Source organism: Natrix helvetica (assembly GCF_964273705.1).
Source record: "Natrix helvetica genome assembly, chromosome: 3".
Lineage (NCBI taxonomy): Eukaryota > Metazoa > Chordata > Lepidosauria > Squamata > Natricidae > Natrix > Natrix helvetica.
This window is the reverse complement of record NC_138549.1, coordinates 69,591,586-69,606,142: the sequence shown is the minus strand read 5'-3', so window position 1 is coordinate 69,606,142 and position 14,557 is coordinate 69,591,586.

Sequence of the window (14,557 nt, the reverse complement as noted above, 5' to 3'; positions counted from 1 at the left end):
TAATTACCCGCGCGGCTGCGTTCTGGACCAACTGTAGCCTCCGGGTGCATTTCAAGGGAAGCCCCATGTAGAGAGCGTTACAGTAGTCCAAGCGAGACGTCACCAGCGCATGAGTGACTGCGTAAGGCGTCCCGGTCCAGTAGGGGGCGCAATTGGCGCACCAGGCGAACCTGGTGGAACGCCCCCCTTGCCACGGCTGTCACATGGTCATCCATGGACAGCCGGGCATCCAGGAGGACGCCCAAATTGCGCGCCCGCTCCACGGGGGCAAGTTGAATGCCCCCAATGGCCAATGATGGAATTAATTGGCTGAACCGGGGAGCTGGTACCCACAGCCACTCCGTCTTGGAGGGGTTGAGCTTGAGTCGGTTGTCATCCATCCAGATCCGTACGGCTTCCACACACCGGGACATCACTTCGATGGCCTCGTTGGGATGGTTCGGGGTGGAAAAGTACAGCTGAGTATCATCAGCGTACAGATGGTATCCCACCCCGAAACCACGGATGATCTCACCCAGCGGCTTCATATATGTGTTGAACAGGAGTGGCGAGAGGACCGACCCCTGTGGCACCCCACAAGTAAGGGGGCGTAGGGTTGACCTCTCTTCTCCTGCCAACACACGCTGCGTCCAGTCAGAAAGGTAGGAGCCGAACCACCGCAAAACGGTGCCCCGGACCCCCAACCCCTCCAGCCGGCGCAACAGGATACCATGGTCGATGGTATCAAAAGCCGCCGAGAGGTCTAATAGGACCAGGATAGAGGAACAACCTCTATCTCTGGCCCTCCAGAGATCATCCACCAACGCGACCAAGGCCGTCTCCGTGCTGTGACCGGGGCGGAAGCCGGACTGGCGCGGGTCTAGATAATAATTTTCCTCCAGATGCCGTGGAAACTGGTAGGCCACCACACTCTCTACAACCTTCGCCAAAAAGGGAAGGTTGGAGACAGGACGATAATTGGCCAGCTCCAAAGGGTCCAGGGAAGGCTTCTTGAGCAAGGGTCTCACCACCGCCTCTTTCAAGGCGGCCGGGAGAGACCCCTCGCTCAGCGAAGCATTCACTAGGCCCAGGAGCCAGTCTTGTGTAACCTCCCAGGATGCCAGTACAAGCCAGGAGGGGCACGGGTCCAATAAACATGTGGTGGGTCGCAGTCGTCCACGCAATCTATCCAAATCCTCGATGGCAACCAAGTCAAACTCCCAGATCGATTCCTCAAGACTCGCCATGGACGTCTCCATTGGATCACTGACAGGAACCCAATCTCTCCGGATTTGAGCGATTTTATCCTGCAGATATTTACCAAATTCCTCTGCCCTGCCCTGTAGAGGGGCCTCCCGCGGCCTCTGAAACAAGAACGAGCAGGACACCCGAAACAGGGCGGCAGGGCGGTTCTCCGCGGATGCAATGAGAGTGGCACAATATTGGCGTTTGGCCACTCAATGCCACAAGGTACGTCCTTAAATGGGCTCGTGCCTGTGTTCGATTAAATTCGGAGCGAGAGGATCTCCAACGCCTCTCTAGACGTCTCTTGCGGCATTTCATCACCCTTAGCTCCTCGGTAAACCAAGGGGCTAGGGTGGATCGTTGCCGCCGGAGAGGCCGCAAAGGCGCCACCCGGTTCAAGGCCCCGGTAGTTGCATTATTCCACGCAACTACCAGGTCCTCTACCCGGGGGCGGGTCAAGGTTACAGGAGGTGGCCCAAGCTCCGTCTGGAACCTATCAGGTTCCATCAGGCGCCTGGGGCGGAACCATCTGGAACTTTCCGGTTCCGCCTCCCCGCAGCGGGAGGTAGCACCAGGGAAGTCAAGACGAAGGAGTGAGTGATCTGACCATGACAGGGGAGTGATGGTTAAGTCCCCTCCTCCCAGATCACTCAGCCACTGGCCAGAGACGAAAACAAGGTCCAGAGTGTGTCCTCCCTCGTGTGTTGGGCCCTGAATCATTTGAGTCAGGTCCATGGCTGTCATGGAAGCCATGAACTCCCGAACCCCCTCTGATGCTTCTCCCATCGATGGCAGGTTAAAATCCCCCATCACTAAAAGTTTGGGGGTCTCAACCGCCACCGATTCGATCAGCTCGAGGAGTTCGGGCAGGGCCGCTGATGTATAGCGAGGAGCCAGGTATACGATCAGCAGGCCCAACTGTCTCCCAGGCCCCCATTTCACAACAAGGGATTCACATCCGGACGTCTGGCACAGTAGACTCCCTCGGCTCTAAGTCCTCCCGAATAATTGCTGCCACCCCGCTGCCCCTTCCCTGGGCCCGGGGCTGGTGAAATGCTCGGTAGCCTGGTGGGCACATTTCCACGAGGGGAAGACCTCCCTCGTGGCCCAACCAGGTCTCCGTTATTCCCGCGAGGTCCGGCTCCCCCTCTAAAATTAGATCGTGAATGAGGGGGGCCTTGTTAACAACGGACCTCGCATTGCATAACAACAGCCTCAGGCCTTGGGTCTGTAACTCTTGACCACCTAGAACGCGGGGGTTGGTACAAGCGACCGGGTGTAACCAGCAACAACGGTCTCCCAACTGACTGTAAGTTCTTAAACTGTCCTCGTATCTGCCCCTCCCTGCGACCGTTGGAATTAAAGAGCCCTGTATAGGAATGGTGTCCTCCCCCTCCTCCTCCCTTCCGCCCCTTCTGCTCGCGACCACACCTGGGGGCCCGGCTCTCACATCGCTCCTGATCTGACCCACCCGCCCCACAACCCCTGAGACCCCACCCCTACAAATTTTTAAAAAACAACTGACTAAAAACCCCCTGAGTCTCCGCTTCCTCCACCTCTCGGGATTAATAAATCCGTCATCAAGGTGGGCCCTCGAAAGGGCGGAGGGCCACACCTGCGAGAGAGGGGACTCTCACAGTAGGATCAGGTCTGACCTTAAATACATAAAGTGTTAAAAGAGTTCGTCGTCGGGGCTTAGGGTCTGTGCTGAAGATGTCATAATCCAGTAAAAATTTGAAGAGCATGGTTGCAGCAAAACAGAATAGTCCAGTCATTAGACTTAGATGGGGGGGTGATGGTAATAGGTTGGTTAGATGACAATCAAGAGGTGGGGGCGGTGGGTGGTAGGTGGCAAATGGCAAGGGGTAGTTGGACTGTAGTTGGAATAGGCAGGGGGCAGATGGTCAATCAGCAGTGAATCATATAGGGTAGGAAGAAGTCCTCTAGGGCTCACGCAGATGGAATCCGGGGCAGTTGTTAATAAATAGTCAGCAAGGGGGGGTGGGGGGGGTGCAGTCAAGTGCACGATGACAAGGGCCTCCTGGCAATCCACCAACAAAGCTCCCCCCCCCCAGTCTCTATACAGCCTCCTGAATCATAGTCGTAGTCCTATTCCTACCAGGTCCTAGGCTTTTAATCCTGCCTTGGCCTGCAGCTGCGAATTTGGCCCCCAAACCACCATTCCAGGCCCCAACGCCGCTCCCACCGGCCTCCCATCGGCCTCCAGCTTCCTTCTCGGCCTACCCATCCAGTCTTTGCCGGCCTCAAAGGTCCCGGCCGGTCTCCAATCCTCGCAAATTCGGCCAACATGGTTTTTAAGCCTTTTCAAACCTCCCATAGCTCCCACAGCTATCATCTGACTTCATGGGAAATCCACCCATCAGGTTACAAGTCACTCCAGGGAGAAGTCTATTGTAACTCGAGTCACTAAGCAAGTGATCATAAATTGAAGACCACCTGTACTGAAGATACACGTGAGTTCTGGATTTGTTTAACATTGCAGTGTGGACCTTTTATTGCTTTCAATCCCTTTAAATAACCCATAGTATGGAGTTTGTCTTTCACAACTGCCATGCAAGAGAGTAATCCTTCATTGTGCTATCCATTGTGACCCCAAAATCTCACTACTGAATTGCCAAATTCATTCAATGTCTATCTAAAACAAGGGTGTGTATGAGTGTGTATTCTAGTGTGTTTTACTTTGCAGCTCCTTGAACTGAATGATATTTGCCATTCTTTAAAAAGATTGTTCCACTCCGAATAGTACCAGCCATAAACAACCCATTCCTTGTTTGCCCCAAATTTACTTAATGGTCCCAACACAAAAACTTAAGTTCTACATCCTACTTTTTCTCATTTGAGAAAGTTATTCCTTTTGTTAGCAGTCTATAAAAAGATAAATCAACTCTTTGTCACTAAGTTTATAAGAACCTTTGAAGAGGAATTTTGGCAAAGGCTTTTTGAAAATCAAATGCACTACAGATGGTAACCAGAACCTAAAGGTTGATGAGGCACACTGAATTTTTGTAAAATCTTAAGTTTTCAGCAAGACTTGGTCATCTATGCCAGGTAACAGATGTTAGTTGACTGGCCTATAATTTCCCAGATCTCTCCTGGGCTTCTTTCTAAAACCAGTCTGTTGACTACCTCCCAGTCCCTTGGCAGTGAACCTGATTTGGCTGATAATATTTTTTGCTAGAGCAATTTCCTGTCTGTCTTCTCATAAATCCCATCATTTTTAGGAAGTCCCCCATTTGTAATCCAAGTTGTTTCAGATCCTGCTGGCAATTACCTACTGACATGCTAAATGTGATATTTTCTGTTTCAAATTGATTCCACAATGCTTGCATTTTGTGCTAGCTATCACTGAAGCCAACTCCACACTGGTTGCTTTTAAGACCAAACATTCTAAGGCATACCGTAGTTATATTTAGAAAAAATTCATACGTGGAGCATGATTTCACTTACAACATGTTCCCTTTTGTATGCATTTCTGGTGTATTTTACCATCTTGGCCTTACCCTCAGTATTTTGATCAGAACTCCATTTACATTTATGACCAGATATTGCCACCCACAATGATTTGTCTTTCAGTGTAGTCTGTTGTATATTTTACATTCTTAATATAAAGAACTATTCCTTCAATATGACCTTCCCTTGTAAGATTATATTCAGTGTCAGCATGAGTTTAGTATTTCACATATGCCTTCTATTTCCTGATACGATTATCCATTAACCCATTCCCGACATTCGCTGTACTTTTATTGATTTATCTACACTTAACTGGATGTGAATCACCTATTGGCTTCTAATCAGTTTAAAATTTATTCTGCCATTTTTATATTTCCAAGCCAATGAAATTTACAAAAAAGTATGCAGATAGACTGGGAGATCTGTCAATTTGCAGGATAACTCGAAAAGGATAGAACAGGATCAAATTGGATGTGAAAAGATGGCAAAAGAAATATTAAAAATAAAAATAGATTAGTTTTGATCAGAAGCTATGGAGAGAAAAAAAACACCTTCAAAGCCTATTGGTGCAGTGGTTAGAATGCAGTATTGCAGCTAGGAGTTAGATACTGACAGGCTCAAGGCTGACTCAGCCTTCCAAGGTCAGTAAAATGACCCAAATTGTGGGGACAATATGCTGACTCTACCTACAGAGGGCTGTAAAGCACTACGAAGCTGTATATAAGTATTATTATTATTATTATTATTATTATTATTATTATTATTATTATTATTATTATTATTATTATTATTTATTACTTGAACTTATTAGTCGCCCCCTCTCCCCACAGGGACTCGGGGCGACGTACAAAAGTATTATATAGCGTACAGAGGAGGTAAGAATAAATAAATAAGTTACAATACCTAAAAAAGTTAAAACCCCAGTGAAATTAACCCTTAAAAACTAAAATTACCAATTAAAAATGCCCTGGGCTGGAGAGGTTGTAGTATTATGCCAGGTCAGCTAGTCGAAACAGGTAGGTTTTCAGCTTCATACGGAAGGAGCGAAGGTCGGTTGTTGTCCTGATGTCTGGGGGGAGGTCATTCCAAAGGGTGGGGCCCACTACAGAGAAGGCCCTACTCCTGGGCGTCGCCCTCTGGCACTCTCTGGAGGACGGCACCCGGAGTAGTCCCTCTCTGTGTGAGCGGACGGGTCGCAGGGATGTATGGGGCAGGACGCGATCCCGCAGGTAACTAGGCCCTGTGCCATGGAACGCTTTGAAGGTGGTAACCAGTACCTTGAAGCGCACCCGGTAGGCCACAGGAAGCCAGTGCAGCTCGCGCAGGACGGGTGTTATATGGGAGAACCTCGATCTCCCCATAATTACCCGCGCGGCTGCATTCTGGACCAACTGCAGTCTCCGGGTGCACCTCAAGGGGAGCCCCATGTAGAGAGCGTTACAGTAGTCCAGGCGAGACGTCACCAGCGCATGAGTGACTGTGCGCAAGGCCTCCCGGTCCAAAAGGGGCCGCAATTGGCGCACCAGGCGAACCTGGTGGAACGCCCCCCTCGCCACGGCTGCCACGTGATCTTCCATAGACAGCCGGGCATCAAGGAGGACGCCCAAATTGCGCGCCCCTTCCACCGGGGCTAATTGATCGTCCCCGATGGCCAGCGATGGCATATGCTGGTTGAACCGGGAAGCCGGAAGCCACAGCCACTCTGTCTTGGAGGGGTTGAGCCTGAGCCTGTTGTCATCCATCCAGACCCGTACGGCTTCCAGACACCGGGACATCACTTCAACAGCCTCGTTGGGGTGGTTTGGGGTGGAAATGTACAGCTGAGTGTCATCAGCGTACAGATGGTATCCCACCCCAAAACCACGGATGATCTCGCCCAGCGGCTTCATATATATGTTGAACAGGAGAGGCGAGAGGATCGACCCCTGTGGGACCCCACAGATAAGGGGCCTCGCGGTCGACCTCTCCTCTCCTGCCAACACACATTGCGTCCGGCCAGAGAGGTAGGAGTGGAACCATCGTAATACGGTGCCCCCAACCCCCAACCCCTCCAGACGGCGCAATAGGATACCATGGTCGATGGTATCGAAGGCCGCCGAGAGGTCTAATAGGACAAGGATGGAGGAACAACCCCCATCCTTTGCCCTCCAGAGATCATCCACCAACGCGACCAAGGCTGTCTCCGTGCTGTGACCGGGTCGGAAGCCGGACTGGCGCGGGTCTAGATAATCAGCTTCCTCCAGGTGGCGCGGAAACTGCTGAGCCACCACACTCTCAACAACCTTCGCTAAGAAAGGAAGGTTGGAGACAGGACGGTAATTTGCTAGCTCCGTTGGGTCCAGAGAAGGCTTCTTGAGCAGGGGCCTCACCACCGCCTCTTTCAAGGCGGTTGGTAAAAGGCCCTCACCCAGCGAAGCGTTCACCAGCCCCAGTAGCCAGCCTCGTGAGCCCTCCCAGGAGGCCAGTACCAACCAGGAGGGACACGGGTCCAATAAACATGTGGTGGCTCGCAGTCGCCCGCGCAACCTGTCCAAATCTTCGGTGACAACAGGGTCAAACTCCTCCCAGCATGGTCTCTCAAGACTAGCCTCGGACGTCCCCACTGGAGCACTGAGGTGGGTCCATCCCCTTCGGATCCGATCGATTTTATCCTGCAGGAACTCTCCAAATTCCTCTGCCCGGCCCAGCAATGGGGGGTCCCGCTGCCCCTGTGACAAAAGGGAGCGGGTCACCCGAAACAGGGCGGCAGGGTGGTTCTCTGCGGACGCTATAAGGGTGGCACAATACTGATGTTTGGCCACTCTTATTGCCACAAGGTAAGTCCTTACATAGGCTCTTACCTGTGCTCGGTCGGATTCGGAGCGGGAGGACCTCCACTTGCTCTCTAGGCGTCTCCTATGGCGTTTCATCGCCCTTAGCTCCCCGTTAAACCAGGGGGCCCGGGTCGATCGTGGCCGTCGGAGAGGCCGCAAAGGCGCCACCCGGTCCAAGGCACCGGCGGCCGCATTATTCCACGCGGCTACCAGGTCCTCTGCCCGGGGGCGGGGCAGGTCTGCAGGAAGTGGCCCAAGCTCCGCCTGGAACCTATCTGGTTCCATCAGACGCCTGGGGCGGAACCACCTGGGATAGTCTGGTTCCGCCTCCCCGCGGTGGGGAGCAGCGCCAGGGAAGTCCAGCTGGAGAAGTGAGTGATCTGACCATGACAGGGGCGTGATGACTAAATTCCCTCTTCCCAGATCACTCGTCCACTGGTCGGAGACAAACACAAGATCCAGTATGTGGCCTCCCTCGTGCGTGGGGTCCTGAACTACTTGAGTCAGATCCATGGCTGTCATGGAAGCCATGAATTCCCGGGCTGCCCCGGATGCCTCTCCCGTCGATGGCAGGTTGAAATCCCCCATCACTAATAGCTTGGGGGTTTCAACCGCCATCTCCGCGATCCGCTCGAGGAGCCCGGGCAGGGCCGTTGATGTATGGCGGAGAGCCAGGTATACTATCAACAGGCCCAGCTGACTCCCTGGGCCCCATTTCACGCCCAGAGACTCACAACCAGATATCAGCGACACAGTGAATTCTCTCGGTGCCAAATCTTCCCGGATGATTATCGCTACCCCACCACCCCTACCTTGGGCCCGTGGCTGGTGGAATACACAGTAACCTGGAGTCTTCAGTTTCTACGGAGATTCTCAGTCATCCAGGTCATGGTTGTCTCTGCTTTTTTTAAAAAGGCAACTGGGTTTTCTTGTTCTGCCTGAAGACACTTTGTTTCTCATCCAAGAAGTTTCTTAAGTTCTGACTGAATGGTAAATCCTTCCATTCTCCATCATTCAATCAGAACTGAAGACACTTCTTGGCTGAGAAGCAAAACGTCTTCAAGCAAAACAGGTTGCCTTTTAAAGGAAACATCTCTGGGATAAGTATAAGTGCTATTCCTATAACTAAGGAGAGGCACTGGGCAGTGGCTTGTTCTGCTCTAAGCCCACTCTCCTTAATCATAAGACCAAAGCAAAGTTATTTTTAAGGGATTGGAAAGAGTTCAAGAAGCCATATTTTGCAGCCTTCCCTTCCTTGTTGATAGTGCTTGAATTTCCCTTATAGATTTGGAGCTGTGCCTGTTTAGCTGAACCTGTGCAAAGGAACAACTAGTACTTCTGAGAACTCTACTATAAAGGCAATCCTGAACTTCAAATTGGAACCTAGTGGATCACATTTGTTGCCTCCTCCCCAGAACGTTTGGCAGCAAACATGGGCATTCAATGACCATCTCCACCTAAACATCCTAATGTTCTAAACAGCTTCATCTGAACATTTGGTATGTTGTATGGCGTTTAGGACCATTTGGATGTTCCAAAGTTGCAGCCCCCCGACAGTCTCAGCCAGCATGTCCAGTAAATGATGCTGCAGTGGGGAATAATTCAATATTTTTCTATTCCTGTTCAATATTATTTCAAGGCACCTATTTACTTCCTGAGTGAGACCAGTAACCAAATTATTGTTTGTCTTCTCTTCTCATTGTCCCAGTGTTTGCATTCTCAGAAGATATTATGTTGGCTAAAGCTACATACACAGGATCATTTCATAGATAACTCAGTGTCCAGTTTTTATTCAAGCCCATTCTCAATCCCCTTCAGCACCTACCCCCTTCCCAAATAATAATACTCCTCCAAAGTTAGCTGGTTACTTCATTTATAGAAAACTTACAGCAAAGGAAAAAGTAAAATTAGAATCAGAAGGAAAGGAATTATTTTCTTGTGGACAATTATTTTCTTGTGGATTTTGCAGCTTCATCAGGCTAGCTAAAATCTTTGAAAACTATTTCTTGAGACATGCAACTCCAAACCATTTTTTTACGAGATCCTAGCTGGAAAAATAACACTTGGCTACCCTCTAGGAGCTTTTCTTTGTGTTCATTTCCTTATCAAGTTTATTAGATGGCAGCTGGAGAGAAAAATGTGGCACAATGGGGAGAACTCTTTCAGGGTTAATCTTACTTTCTAGGGAGTGTTGTTTCCTGTGTCTCTTGCTCAGACACACTGGCACACTGACATAAAAAAGATACACCACATATTTAGAGTTTAGATGCAATAAAAGACCAATGCTATAAATTAACAGCAAATTATGTTCAAATCGTTCTTTGTTCTGGGAAAACTAGTGATTGTTTTGGAAACAACCCATAATATAGTTTAGCATTATTTTAGCTTTACACATAAAAGACTTAATACAGAAGTCTAGAAGATCAAGGGTCAGGTAAAGGCAGTCACATTCACCCATCTGACAAATCCCTAGACTATATCTCCCAGCCTCTTGCAAAGAGGTTTCCAGGTCTGAACTTGTAAAAACAAGTATTTGCAGGTGTGGACATGGTAGATAATATTGTTCAGACTGTAAATGTTCAACTTTTTAATTGCTAGGAGGAAATATTTTACTCCAATGACAATGATTATTATCAAAATTATTACCCTGACACATGGGTTAGAAAAGGAGGCTGTCCTATAGGGAATTAAACGCAATTTCCTGGGGGGAAAGGTCTTTACAAATTAAAATATATAATTTCAATTTTTATTTCCACACGAACGTAAAATGAAGACTGAATATGCTGCTATTCAAATAGCACAACTACTGGACTACAAAAAACACTTAGTGGGTGCACTATTTATATCCTGTCTTTATTATATTTATGAATAACTCAAGGCAGCAAACGCACACAATACTTTGCTATTTTCCCTACAACAGCAACCCTATAAAGTGGATTGAGTAGAGAGAGGGTGACCCAGATGGCCTTAATGATTAAGGAGGCACTTCAACTCATTACTTCTTGCTTTATAGCCTGGTGCCTTAAGCACTAGTAAAACACTTATAAAAACTATATTACTAAATTGCTGAGAAAATGAAATAACAGAATACCGAAACATTCCAGTTGTCTGCTAAGATACTGAGGATCCATAAGCTGTTAACAAAATTTCAAAATAATGTCCTTTCTTTAGGTCTTTGATTATTGTGATTGACAATTTGATCCCTTTTGGTCCTCTTTCAGCTCCATATTTTTGTAAAAATATGTAATTTTAACAAAAAAAATGTTAATGAAAGTCACGCTGACCATTTTAGTTTCAATATCTTTCTCTACAAATCATTATATATATATATTTCATTATATATATATATATATATATATATATATATATATATATATATATATATATATATATATATATATATATATATATATATATATATATATATATATATATATATATATATATATATATATATATATATATATATATATATATATATATATATATATATATATATATATATATATATAACAGTGCTATACCTTGGCATATATATACACCAAATAACTAAAGTTACATTAGATGCATCTAAAGATCCCCCCTCAAATACACATGCATATAAATCACAAAGAAAATAAGTGAAAACAGAATATAAATGCAATGCATTGCAATACACACACATCAAGTAACTACTATTATTGATACCAATGTCAATACCAAGGGGATGCATTGTCTTCTGCTGCTATTCATTGGTTTGAACTTCCTTAGCCAGATAATCCAAGGACTGCTTATGGATAAAATTTTAAGAGTGGAACTACTATCAACCACTTTCTGTACATGGATGATGCCATCAAGCTGTATGCTAAGAGTGAATGACACATTAACTTGCTAATCCACCTGACACACATTTACAGTGAGGACCACTGGGATACCATTTGGAGTAGAGAAGTGTGGCCAGATGGATAGTAAAGAGGGAAGGTAGTTAAGACTGATGAAGTGGAACTACACTGTAGGCCACATACCGGACACACCAGCTACAAATACCTACAGTCACATGGAAACCATGATGAGGAAGCAAGGAATACAGCAACATCCAAGTCCTGAAAAGCCAACTCAATGGGAACAAGACATTCCACACCATCAATATGTATGTCCTATGAGTTATCAGATACCCTGCTGGTATAGTGAGCTGACCAATGGAAACTGCTAATACTCCTACAAAGTATGGAGGCTTCCAACTCAAGAGACTATACACCAGTCAGAAAGAAAGCAGGCAGGGTCGGGTGAATTCCAAAACCTCTGTTCTCCTATTCTGTGCACATGTTCCTGAACACAATACCAGCTTATTGGTTGTACCAAGTATATCTTTCTCTCCCCCTCCTGCCTTGCATCTATCCATCGATCAAAGCTATGGCAAGATTTTCTGCCAAGTTATAGTAGGAAATCCACAAGATATGTATCTTGAATCAAAAATAAGTGAAATAGTTAAAATAAAAACTTTTCTCTTTATAGAAACCAAGAAAATTGTACAAGTTTGTATTGCATTATGCCTCTCAAAACCTGTCCAATTCAGGCCATTTATTAGCAAATAGGGGAGCTTGATGATAAAGATACTGTAAAGAATACAGTAACTTTAATAACACCTTTCACATTTTTAGATATGCTTCAAGTAACATTTATACCTTTAAATAGCCATTCCTTTTGTTTGCCGCATGATTTCTGTGAGATAGAAAAGACTTTCTGAAATTTATTTTATTATTTTATTTTTATAAATAACTCAAGGTGGCAAACATACCAAACACTTTTTTCTTCGCCTACTTTTCCTACAACAGTAACCCTGTGAGATGAGTTGGGCTGAGAGAAGTGATTGGGCCAAAGTCACTTAGCTGGTTTTTATGCCTAAAGTGGGGCTAAAACCAGGGGTAGGTTCTGGCAGGCACTACTGCTGATTTGCTTGTGGGCATGCTGCGCATGCTTGATGCATGCTTGTTACGCAGTGCAATAAGAATTGTTCTGTGAATGTGCAGAAGTGAAAAACAAGATGGTGACATCTACGGTGGCGTCTGGAGAACCAGTTCGGGGGCATGGCAGGCCTGGGTCACTGCTGGTTTCAGTAACTCGGGCCACCAAACCACTACTGGTTCGGCCAAATTGGTCTGAACCAGTAGGAACCCATCTAGAACTCATGGTCTCCCAGTTTATAACTCTATTTATATTGTCTGCAACTTAATCTCAATTACATCCATTTGCTTTAAATGCCTTTACAATATTGCGATCTCCCAATGGCATAACATTTAAAGGAGGTGTAATAGGTAGACAAGAATTGATTATCAATTTTTGAAATGTGAACATCTAAATGATGGATTGCTTTTGATCATTATTCCCAAGACAAATGCAATTATCTCATAGTTAAAGTTAAGAAACATCTTAAACTCTCCAAGGACTTTAATTACATAAAATTATTAATCTTTGTCTAATATTATTCCATTCAAAAGGAATTCTCTCATGTTGTGAGAAAGCTAAAAACAATCTATGAAGCTGAATAATTCAATAACAGAATTTCATATCATGATTTTCCAGAATTCTGCAATACTGTATGTATTCAAAACAGAAAAAACGAGGCTGTTGAAAAACAAATTGAAAATCCTGAAAGCATTCTTCCTTTTTCTCATAATGTATTCTGTGGTTATCATAGCCTTTTCTTGTGGAATGTTGGTATAACTACAGTATAATGACACTCTGAGCTTAAAACTAAAACTCTAATATTAAAAAAAAAACCAACCATATGTTTCAAGTAGCTGGAATAAATGGTTTTAAGTGGAGGAAGTACATAAGATGTTCTAACTTTATCCAGTGATTTTATAACAATGTCAATTCTAGGTTTAAAACTTTGGATCTCATTCCTACAGATTATCCACATTTTATCATCCAACAGTACCAATTTTAAATCAGTATGTGACTATATGGATTATCAGGTAATAAAATCTAAAACTTATTCTGAAAATTTCAAAATACCTATTATACCTTTCTACGCTTATAAAAATAGATCAATTAATCTTTTGTAAATATACACTATATTGCCAAAAGTATTCCCTCACAGAAGCTTCTGATTATGTGGATGGGGAGCGAATACTTTTGGCAATATAGTGTATGTTGTAATTTCAACATGATCGCATCTAGTGGTCAGATCAATCCAAGTGAAAGGGATGGATGAAAAATTGGGGGTTTATATGGCCCTTCATATTATATTACTCAATAATGCATGTTTTTGATAACTGCCCAAGATACTGCCTTTTTAATACTACAACCCTGATAATTCTTGACTATAGACTGTGCTGGTTGGGCCAATGAGAATTATAGCAAAAGGCACTAGGTCCTTATATGTTTACAAGACAGTTATTTTTTACATGTCTAGGATATAATTTCAATCTATGTAGTTTAGTGTATTAAGATAATCGGGACTTGCTTTGAAAAACAATATTTAAGGTTTCCTCACCAAATGTAATTGGTTCCCCAGTTTCTGTTCTTCCTGACTATTCTGACCTCCTAATTCCAGATATTATAAACTATATTAAATTACTGTAAATAAGCCTCAAGTCTTTATTTACTTCCATTTACCCATGGTTGACTCTCCACTGAAACATTATTGATTTCTATTCCAAGTTATATGTAGTGCGAGTCTGTCAAACTAGAGGCCCACGGGCCAGGTAGGTCATGCGCTGGCCATTCCCAATTTAGCAAAGGGGGGGGGGGGAAAGTCCTGCTACGTCACATGAGGATGCCATGATGCCATGAGTTTGACATCCCTGATGTAGTAGATGCTCTGAAATATCAGAACAGGACTCCAACTGTAATTAAACATTTATATAATGACAATAGTTAGCTCTACAGAAATCAAGGGGGTAGCTGTAACTTATTTGCATACTTAGAACTTCATAAAACACATTCTGAGCACATAGCCATAAATGGGCTCTCAAGTGAAACAATCAAATGTATGTCTTCCTTGCAATGTCCTCATGCACAGAGGATATCAGTCCAACAGACAGGATGCAACATTTTTTAATCTA